The sequence below is a fragment of the Colobus angolensis genome, unplaced genomic scaffold (genome assembly GCF_000951035.1).
Source record: "Colobus angolensis palliatus isolate OR3802 unplaced genomic scaffold, Cang.pa_1.0 Scaffold138, whole genome shotgun sequence".
NCBI classification, from domain to species: Eukaryota; Metazoa; Chordata; class Mammalia; order Primates; family Cercopithecidae; genus Colobus; species Colobus angolensis.
The window spans coordinates 3,551,944-3,563,340 of record NW_012114466.1 but is presented as its reverse complement, the minus strand read 5'-3'; the positions used below and the strand labels follow the sequence as shown (position 1 = coordinate 3,563,340).

At 51.8% G+C, this 11,397-nt stretch overlaps 1 protein-coding gene across 3 annotated transcripts in view; it reads left to right on the top strand.

Annotated features, from left to right (window-relative positions):
• The window catches only part of PARVB (parvin, beta), a 185,726-nt gene that overhangs the window by 124,336 nt on the left and 49,993 nt on the right, over window positions 1-11,397 (top strand). The gene's annotated exons all lie outside the window — the stretch shown is intronic.

Below are 11,397 nucleotides of genomic sequence, written 5' to 3'. Positions count from 1 at the left end.
AAAAAAAAAAAAAAAGAGAGAGGTTTAAGTAACTCCCCACTCCCAGGTGCTGGGGTTAGTGATGTGTCTGGACTTGAATGACTGTCCGTTTGGTGCTGTGTTCACTGAGCCGGGTTGAGTGCAGGGTCCTGTGCTGGGCCCTGGGGCTGGGGGATGGATAAGCGATTTCCCTGCTATGCAGGATTTCATTTATGTTCCTCTCAGATGTCTGCAGCGCCACCCACCCCTGCCTTTGCTGCTTTGCCACCAAAGACCCCCAGGCTGTTTTGGCCTTGGTGGGGCGAGGGCTGGGCTGCTGAGTGCCAGCCCACCGTGGAGGGGCCACAATGTCTGTGGCAGCCAGGGCCAAACTGAAGGGACCCGTGGAGGCTCCGGCTGCTCCACCTCTTCCAGGTTCCAGATTGAGAAGAAGGCCACATTGAGGAGCAGGGGTGGACTGACTGTTTGGGGAAGCTAATTAACATCCTTTAGGGCAAAGTAGGACTAATGACAGGAAGGAGCCAAGGAATAAATGCCTCTCCCCATCTTCCCCGATGTTCGCTTCTGAGACCATGGCTCGTGGAGATGGGCCGCGTGGCTGAGCATCAACTGGGTTTTCTTCTGAAGCCATAACGAGCTCATGCACCTGCCTCACCTCCCTTCCCCTCCCTGTTGCTAGCCTGGGATGCCCTCCCCTCACCCCCAAACCCCTGCCAAAGAAAATGCATCAGCGGTGAGCTTTGCCCGGGTTCTGTTTCGCAGGGAACCTGGGCGAGAATCATGGTCCCCAAAGATGACCGTGTGATCATCCCTGGAGCCATTGACTATCATCTTACATGGCAAAGGGACATGACAGGTGTAGTTAACGACCTTGCAATGGGGAGGTCGTCCTGGATGATCCAGGTGGCCCCAATGTGTTCACTAGTGTCTGTATAAGAGGGACATGGGGAGCTTTGACTGCACATGAATGTGGCAGCTTGACCCTGGAGGCAAAGTGGTAGCTTTTGGCTCTGAAGTTGGAAAAAGGGGCCACACACTAATGGATGCAGGCGGCCTCTGCCTCTAGAAGTAGAAAAGACAAAGAAATGGATTCTCCACTGGAGAACCCAGAAGGAATCCTGGAGCCTCCAGAAGGCACCAGCCCTGCTGACACCTGGATTTTAACCCAGTGGAACAGATTTTAGACTTTGACCTCTAGGACTGCAAGAGAATCCACTGAGCTGTTGGAAGCCCCTGGGTTTGTGTTAACTTGTTACAGCAGCCACAGGTACTAACACCATCCCCTTCTCCAGGCTGCTGCCTCCAGTGGCAGCTGGCGGACCCTGGCCACTAGGGCCAGGCAGGGTGGGTTTTGGTGCCTGCAGCGGCAGCATCCTTGGCCATTTCCCGGAAGGGCCAGTTGCCAGACACTTGGAAGCCTGTTACTGTGACCGTCCCACCAGCCTGAAGCACATGTTTCTGGAAGGCTCCACCTGCTCTCAGACTGCAGGTTGCGTCTCAAAGCAGGCTGGCAGACGTTTTTCACTCTTGATGAATCTTTTCCAAAATAAGCATGGACACAGCAACCAGGAGAGCAGCATTGGTTTGGCTGTCAGTGGCATGTTAGTTACTGTAGTGGTGGCACAGAGGGGATGTACATTAAATATTAGTTCTCCCTGACTGTAGCCTTTTAAACAGAGAAGCGTGTGGGTGGCAGCAGGTGAGTTGGCTGTGCTGAGCCTGGGCTGCACTTGGTTGGTTCTCATTTCTCAGGCATGCAGGGGGCTCTCTGTGCAGCCGGGGTTTTTCCCTGAGTCTGGATTTGCTCGTGTTCATGGACTCTCAGCACCTCCTTTCTTCTGGGTTGGGGAGTCAGGTCCTCACTGCACAAGGCCAGAGCAGCATGCTTGTGCAGGTAGGGGTGAGCAGGGGAGAGTCAGCCTGCCAGCCGCTGCCTGAGCCGGAGGCTAGCACTGCGGCCTGTCTTTGGGCTGCTGCTGAGCGGAGCACCCACATACCTGCTCTGCCCAGACCCTTCCTGTGTCGTTCCCTGCCTCCCCTCCTCCTTCACTGCCCCGGCCACCCTGACCAGCTTGCTGCTCTGAGGACACACGGAGCCAGTGCCCACTGGTCATCAGGTGAAAGGGGACATCCCATAAGCCCACCCTCACTTCTGACATCAGTGGCAAGTTCAGGATCTCCAACACTGCCCTGAGGTTTGATCATTTGCTAGAGGGACTCCCAGAACTCACTTAAAGCTGTCACACTCGCAGTTATGCTTTCTGATGGTGAAGGGATGCAGATGAAAATCAGCCGAGGGAAGAGTTGCCCAGGGCAGAGTTGAACGCACCCACACAGCGCCTCCATTGTCCTCTCACCATGGCATCATGGGCAGCGTTACTCTCCTGGCGGTGTGGGACAATGCACATGCAGTATTGCCAGCTGGGAGAGTCATCTGAGCCTCCGTGTCCAGAGTTTCTACTGAGGCTCCCTTGCATGGGCGTGGCTGACTGTCCACATGGCTCATCTGTCTCCAGCCCCTCCAGCAGCTGGCTGATGCAGTGCAATCCAAAGCCCCTCCCTGAATCACACAGTTACTCTCTGGCTGGCCTGAGGCCCCCAGGTAAGCAGAGGTACTTTATCTGGCAAGGCATTCTGGGGCTTAGGAGATCACCTCCCAGGGGCCGAGGGCACAGGCCCAAATTCTCTGTGGGCAATGTTAGGTTCCTTATCACATACCTGGTCTTCGGACTTTCAAAGGCCCATGTTTGGAGCTGTCTTCTCCACTTCTTTCAGTTTTCTCTCGATGCTTCTTCCTTGGAGACGTATTTCCTGCCCCCGTCACTCCATCACTCTCCTCCTAACCCCAATTACTTTTTCTTTGCTGGGCTTTCTCCTACCTGGAGCCATTTCCCACTTACTAGTTTATTTTTGGTCTTTCTCCTCCCCTAGAATATAATCTTATGCTGTGAGGGACCGTGACGTTCTCTGGCCTGCTGAATCCCCAGGGCTGGAGTCCTGCCGCGCACACACAGCTAATTCATCCTTGATGGACAGTGAGAGAACCGATGGGGGTTGTGTCAGCAGCACCAACATGAGGTTCACACCAGGATCTCCCACGATGGCATGTGGCTTAGAGACAAGACGGACGTGGTTGCTTTTTGTTGTTGTTGTTGCTGTTGTTTTGTGTTGTTGTTTTGAGATAGGGTCTTACTCCATTACTCTATCACCTAGGCTGGAGTGCAGTGGCACGATCTCAGCTTACTGCAACCTCTGCCTCCCAGGCTCAAGTGAGTCTCCTGCCTCAGCCTCCCAAGTAGATGGAATTATGCGCATGCACCATGACGCCCAGCTACTTTTTGTATTTTTAGTAGAGAGAGGGCTTCACCATGTTGGCCAGGCTGGTCTCAAACTCCTGACCTCAAGTGAACTGCCTGCCTTGGCCTCCCAAAATGCTGGGATTACAGGTGTGAACCACTGCATCCAGCTAGTTTTGGTTTTTTTTTTGCTCCACCCTAAACCTGTGAGATGGCAGGGAGGAGGCTCTGGGAAGAGGAGGTGAGGGTTGGGGTAAACCTGTGGATTGGATGCTGATGTAGGTGGTCCCAGGTGCTCGCCTTGGGAGGAGATGGCCAGTCTGGATGGTGCAGACAGAACACCTCCATCCACATTACCTGCGTGATTCTCTCTGCTTTCCAGAGCATCCTTTGTGTGCTGTGGACTGTCATGATCTAATGCTAGTGGATTACATCTAAGTAGGCCTTAGTAGAGGCCACCTCCCAATGGTTCCTCGGAGGCATTCGGTCCTGAAGCAGACGTTGTTAGTGCAAAGCACGGACCGTATGCAGGCCTGAGCAGGTCAGGGAACAGACAGGTCTGGCCGACATCCTGACTCGCTGGATATGGTGGTGTGGCCATTGCTTGTGGACACATTGCAGTCTTGAATGTCCCTCTTGGAAACGGGGGACATTTCCAAGGACGCCTGGCTCGTCCTCTTGTTTTCTCTTTCTCTGTTCTCTGTCATCTGCACTTTTTTTCCTCTTGTCTTGATTGCCTGTCCTGTCTTCTCCTGTAGATACCCCCTCTGACCTCTGCTGCCTTGGGACTGTCGCAGTAGAAAATATTGTGAGCTGCCCTCTGCTCCTGTTTAAAAAAATCCTTAGCTCTGACTAAGCCAGGCACTGAGAATGAGGCCAGTCATTCAAAACTTGTCTCTGAGCATTGATTATACTCATATATTATGCTGTTAAGGGGTGAAGGTCGGCTCTGGGGTCAGCTTCCTGGATTCAAATCCCAACTCAGATTAAAGTGGGAGGCTAATAGCACTAACCTGACAACCTCAAAGTGTCATTGTCAGGATAATGTTAGATCATACACATGATCACCCGTTAGCACTGTCAGGGCAGTGCTGGAAACATGAGCGTGAACAGGGCAGCCCAGGAGGGAGGTGAATGGACAGACAGGCAGTGCCAGTTTGGAAGTGGGTGCAGGAGCCTGGAAGACTTACCTGAAAGTCATCTTTGCTGGTGTTTCTTCTTGTGTATTTTCTCTAACCTTCTCCAGCAGCGACCTGAATTACTTATGGGTGAACAGTGACTGCTGCCCAGGCAACTAGAGGTTTATAGATGAGATACTTTAAATTTTCAGTGATTCTTAAAAGAGGGAGGGGCGGCGGGGCACGGTGGCTCACACCTGTAATCCCAGCACTTTGGGAGGCTGAGGCGGGCAGATCACGAGCTCAGGAGATCGAGACCATCCTGGCTAACACAGTGAAACCCCATCTCTACTAAAAATACAAAAAATTAGCCAGGCGAGGTGGCGGGCTTCTGTAGTCCCAGCTACTTGGAAGGCTGAGGCAGGAGAATGGCGTGAACCCGAGGGGCGGAGCTTGCGGTGAGCCGAGATTGCGCAGCTGCACTCCAGCCTGGGCGACAGAGCGAGACTCCGTCTCAAAAAAAAAAAAGAGGGGGGGAGTGGCTATTCTTATGCTTTCCAGAATGAATAGCCAAGGGAAACCTATACAGTTGAAATTTAAGGAGAAACCTAGACCTGGCCTTAGGCTCCGGGTCCTGGTGCGGGTTCCTAGCACGCAGCACTTAAAACCTTTGCGATTTCCTGAGTGATAGGAACGTCTTTTGTTTTTCATAATGAGACCTGGGTTTATGCTAATGAGGTGACTCAGGGTGGGGGCTGGCCCCAGAGTAACCAAGCAAAGGATTAGAGGGGTAGGGCTGTCAGTCCTACCCACCCTCAGCCTCTGGGAGGGGTGGAGAGGGGCTGGAGAGTGAATCAAATCGCCAGTAGCCAATGATGTAATCAGTCGCCTACATAATGAATCCTCCACAAAACCCATCAACAGTGGGATTCAGAGAGCTTCAGAGCTGGGGAACACCCATGGAGGTGCTGGGAGGGGGACACGCGGGGAGAGGGCATGGAAGCCCCTCCCCTCCCTGAAAACGCTGTCCTATGAAACATTTCCTATTAATTACGCTGTCCCTGAGTTCTTGTTTTTTTTTTTTTTTTTGAGACGGAGTCTCACACTGTCGGCCAGGCTGCAGTGCAGTGATGCAATCTCAGCTCACTGCAACCTCTGCCTCCCGGGTTCAAGTGATTCTCATGCCTCAGCCTCCCAAGTAGCTGGGATTACAGGTGCCCACCACTACGCCCGGCTAATTTTTTGTATTTTAGTAGAGATGGGGTTTCACCGTATTATCCTGGATAGTTGCAAACTCCTGAGCTCAGGCAATCTGCCTGCCTCAGCCTCCCAAAGTACTGGGATTACAGGCATGAGCCACCGCGCCCGGCCCGCTGAGCCTGAGTTCTAATCTTTATGGTAAGTTGGTAATCCTAAGTAAAATGCTTTTCTGAGCTCTGTGCATTCCGGCAAATCACTGAACCTGAGGTGAGGAGCCCTGATTTGTAATCAGCGGGAAGAGGCTCCTCAGGCAGCCTGGTAGCCCCATCTGCAACTGGTGTCTGAAATGAAGTCCGTTTGGTGGGACTGAGCTCTTAGCCTGTGGGGTCAACTCCAGGTAGTTGATGTTAGAATCAGACTGAATCGTTGGTATCAGATAAGCAGAGAGCTGCTGTTGGAATGACATGTTGGGTGTCAGGAAAAAACCACGCAGAACTCCTTAAGCAGACTGGTTGAAAGCAGACTGACTACATCTCATCTGGGGGTGCGTCTCCCCCCAAGAGCACATTTCACATCTCATTCCCCGGTTGATTGGACAAGACCCTTCCTGGTCTTTAAGTTCTGTTTTCTTCCTCCCTTTGTCTCTGTGAAGAAAGTCAGCTGCATGAAAACCATCCTCTGGGCAGAAATTAGTGCTGTTGGAGCCACACAGAGGTGCCCTCCTGTGCCCCCTGGGCCCCACCAGGCCGCGTCTCCTCCTGCCTGTTGCAATCAGCCCTCGTCCGACTCTTTGTGGAAGTAATTAAAACGTAACTGTCATAGCTCTGGGGGAGACAGGCTGCAGATCCTGATTATAATTCAGAAAGATCTAAAGGAAAAGTACTTGTTTTTAATTCTGGTCAAAGCAAAATCTCGTAAGGCGTGCGTGATGGAGTGGTGTGCACGAGCACAATTAATGCACATCCTAGACATCTGCCCGCAGGATTCGGGGTTGGCAAATGAGTGCGTCCCTAAAAATAATGACTAGTGCTATCTTTAAAAAGTCTTTTGTGACACAGCCGATTAAGATGGATGGCCTGGGAAATACAGCGGCAGCATGAGCTGTGGTATCCAGGAACAAATTGTACCTCCTCGGGGTGGCGGTGGAATTGGGCCGTGAACGGTTTTGCTTCCCTGAGCGGACTGTCGTGGCCTGCTGCGTGGAATTTGATTTTAATCTTTCTGTTTGTTATTTTTAGGTTTGGTCTGGGACCGGGTTCGAGATCCAGATGTGATTTTTTTTTTCTTTTTTTCAGTTTTCTGTATAGCAGCAACATCGTCTCTTGTGTGTTTCCTAACAAGACTGAGTTCTGAGCACGGCAGCCTCTGGAACCAAATGTCTGCATGCCTAGGAGACCTTTCTAGAAAGGCCGTAGATGGCCCTGCGGTTTGAGCCCCTTTCTGTGGGTCTGTGCCTGCTTTAGCCACTGGGAATATGGCATTGAGCAAAACACACGCCCCGCCTGGGAGGAGCTGCCAGGCCTGCTGGGAAGACAGACCTGATGAGTGAAAATGAGATCACGTGGCCTGCATGCTCCGAAGAAGGCTAAGGCAGGAAACAGGACTGTTTTCTCCCCACTGAATTGTCCTGGTATCCTTGTTAATATCAGTGGACTGTGATGTGAGATTTATCTTGGACGCCTCTTTCTGTTCCATGGGTCTGTGTCTGCCTTGATGTCAGTCCCACGGTTTTGATGACTGGAGCTTTGTAGTCAGGTTTGAAACAGTGGAGTGGGGCCCTCCAGTTTTGTTCATCTTTTACAGATTGTTTTGGCAATCCCAGAGTCCCTGGAATTTACATGTGCATTTTATTATTATTATTATTATCATCATCATTATTATTATTTTTAGATGGAGTCTTGCTGTGTTGCCCAGGCTGGAGTGCAGTGGTGCAATCTCAACTCACCGCAACCTCTGCCTCCCAGGTTCCAGCGATTCTCCTGCCTCAGCCTCTAGAGTAGCTGGAATTGCACACACCACCATGCCCGGCTGATTTTTATATTTTTAGTAGAGACAGGGTTTCACCATGTGGGCCAGGCTGGTCTCAATCTCCAGACCTCAAGTGATCCACCAGCCTCAACATCCCAAAGTGCTGGGATTACAGGCATGAGCCACCACGGCCTCTATATGCATTTAAAACCTGCTTGTCAAATTCTTTAGAAGCCATCTGGAGAGTGATTAATTTGTAAAAATGATACTTATTATCTTTTTGAACTGCCAAAGTAATATATGCTGCTGAAAACCTGGAAGACAGAAAAATCCACCAGAAGGCAGGCCTATTTTTTTTTTCATATATGTCTCTTCAGACTTCTCTGTGTTTTTCATTTTTCTTATACAAATGTGGAATCATTCCAGGGCTAGTAAGCGCCTGGGGCCACATTTGGATTAGTACCTTGGGAGAAATTAGAGCTGGAGTTACTGGGTCATATAGTGTGCACAGGGCTAGGGGTTGACTTATTTTCTTTTCTGAATGAAGACTCTGAGGTCCAGAGAGGTTAAGTGAGTGACTCAAGGTCACACAGCTAAAACTCTGGTGGAGCTGGGTCTTAATGCAGACCCTACGTATTCATGCCATGCTGTATTTACACAGGCATGTGCACCAGTGGGTCGGGATTTTAGGGGGTGTTTTAAAATTCTGCCTGCAAAACTTTCTTTTTTTTTTGAGACAGGGTCTTGCTCTGTCACCCAGGCTGGAGTGCAGTGTCCCCATCACAGCTCACTGCAGCTTCCTCCCAGGCTCAAGCAATCCTTCTGCCTCAGACCCCCGAGTAGCTGGGACGACAGGTGTGCACTGCCACACCTGGCTAATTTAAATTTTTTTTTGTAAAGATGGGGTCTCACTTTGTTGCCCAGGGTAGTCTCAAACTCCTGGGCTCAAACAATCCTCCCGCTTCAGCCTCCCAAAGTGCTAGGATTGCAGGTGTGAGCCTCTGCACCAGGCAAACCCGTTTTAAAGCCATTAGCCAAAAATTATAAAAGACACACAGAATATGACAAGTAGTCACTTATCTAGTATTTACGGCATCTCTCGGGCTTAGGGTTTGCTGGGTGGTCTGAGGAGGTGGAAGAGGGCACTGTCGCTGGCCTTACCTGGCTGTCAAGGGCTGAGTGGTTGGTTGGTGGAGGGAAGAGGTCTGTGGCCTGGGAGGCTGCAGGTGGGAAGGAGGTCAGCCGGGGAGCTGGGAAAATCGTGGGGAACCCATGGTGGAAATCAGGGTGGTGAGAGAGTGGAAGCAGGCAGAGGAGGGCTTCGAAGACCAAAAGGGGTAGTTAGGATTGCGCTCCGTGTGTCTGGAAACTTAGTATTCCCTCTCAAAGTTAAATGACACACTTTGAAAACAAACAAACAACAAAACAAACAAAAAACAAACCCATAAAATCTCACTAAATGGCCAGAGCAAGTTCCCGGGGGGCGGGGCATAGACGCAGGGGCCTGGGTTCTGTGGCTGGGGAAGTTGGCTCGGGGTCAGTGGCTGGGTCAGTCTTCAAGAGCCACCCTGGGTGGCACTCCAGGTCTGTTGGTCTGGGGGGAATACCCTGACCCGAGCGGTTTCACGGCCCCCTCCCCTCACAGCCTGGGGGAGAGTCCAGGGTCGGCCCTGTCCCCCTCCCCCCATTCCTGTCACTGTTAGTCCCCTGTGCTCAGCTCACTGGCAGGGCTCCTCCTGGCTGTCCCCTCTGCCTCCAGTGCCCTTTCCTCAGGTGTCCTGCCTGCCTTCCTGCCTGCATGCCTTCCTGCTTTCCTGCCTGCCTTCCCTGGAAAGGAGCAGGCCTGGGGTGTGGGGAGTCCTGTTAGAGACGCTCATGGAATGCCCCCACCCTCCTGTGGGAGGAGCATGGGGAGGTGGGCTCTGTGCTTAGGGGGTCCAGGGTTAGGGACAGCGCTGGAAGTTGCAGGAGGGCATAAACCGGCCTCAGAAGAGAGTGGGGAGGGAGAAGGGGAACTGTTCAGCGCCCTCAGGAACGCGCCATGTGAGGGTTGGGGGAGTCCGGGAGGATCCCCCAAGGGAGGCTGCAGAGGGTGAAAGAGGAGGGCAGGAAGCCAGTGAGTGTGGGGGTCTGTGGGCCATGGGGGGGTCGGGGGAGGCAGCTCCTTGGGAACTGAGGGGGTTCAGGTGCATCCCTGGGACTCCCAGGCCAGTGCTCTCCCTTGCCCTGCCGGCCGCCTCGCAGAGATGGCACAGGGTGGAAGCAGGGTGTCTGGTGCTGTGCCCCTGACCTTCAGAGGTGGCGTTGACAAGACCAGAATGCCACAGGGCCATGCACCTCTGCCTGCAAACTGCCCTTTAATTTATTTTTACCTCTGTTCCTTGTGGGCTTGTGTGTCAGGTTTGATATTTTTGTGTTACTGGGAAAATAGAGTGTGCTTCACAGAAGTTTGCCTTGTGGCCAGTGTCGCAGGTTGCAGCTGTTTCTGAGTGACAGGGGACGGTATATTCTGGACTTCTGTCCTTTTGTTCATCTCTGAGAGGGGCTATAAACTCCCATTTCCGAGAGGTTACCGGGACCAATTAGATCATTGCGTTAGTTTCCCTTGCACAGGAAAATCATGCACTCTGTGCCACTGATCGAGTCCGTTTTATTTTGTGGAATAGACATGTCGGAAGCAGGATTGGCCAGGTGGAATTGTGTTCGGCGGGAGTCCTATCTTTCTATAGGTACTTTCACAATGGAAGCAATCTTCTTCTAAAGCGTATCACCCAGTGAACTGAATAGAAAATCTGTTGCGAAAAGGCTTAAGAGGAAGGCTGGCCTGGAAAAATGAAACTCACATCCACAAAGAGATTTGTACCTGAACGTTCATGTCAGCACCACTCACGGTACCTAAAAAAAAGGGGTGATAACCAAAATAACCATCAACCAAGGGATGGAGAAACAAAATGTGGTCCCCCATGAGATGGAATAGGATTCAGCATAGGCGCGAAAGAAGGACGGAAACATGCTGTAACATGGATGAACCTCGAAAACACGCTCAGTGATAGAAGCCAGACACGAAAGGGCGCACATCATCTGCTCCTGTTTATATGAAATGTCCAGAAAGCCAAATCCATGGGGAGGGGAAGTAGATTCATGGCTGTGAGGGGGTGTGGGAGGGAGACAGGGAGAGTGGCTGCTAATGGGCATCGGTTTCTTTGGAGGGTTGAAAATGTTCTAAAATGGATCATGGTGATGGTTGCACAATTTTGTGAATATCCGAAAAGCCATCGAATCACACACTTTTAAAGGATGAATCGTGTGGAGTGAGAATTCTATCTCCATAAGGGTGTATGCAAAATGCAGCTGAGGGTGGGCGCACCAAGCTTGTCAGCTTGTCAGTAATGATGCGTAAATTCCCTTTGCTGTCCTGGGTTAGGGTGGGTTGAGGCTTAGGGTGACCAGGGAGGAATGGACATCTTGTAGGTCACCTTGACTATCTTGGGGTGAGGACAGTGCATTATTACCAATACTGAATCATTTGGACCCCCACCCTTACCAAGGTGAACACCAGATGCTCTGGTCCTAGTGGCTGCAGAGTTGTGCAGCCTCTGTCCTTGTGCTAACTCGACTTGGTGGTGGCCCCAGAGCTGTGCAGCCTCTGTCTCTGCGTTTGCTCTGGTCCTGATGGCCCCGGAGCTGTGCAGCCTCTGCCCTTCCACTTGCTCTGGTTCTGGCAGCTGCAGAGCTGTGCAGCCTCTGTCCCTGAGCTTGCTCTGGTCCTTGTGGTGGCTGCAGAGTTGCGCAACCTGGCCCCAGAGCTGGGCACCCTCTGTCCCTGAGCTTGCTCT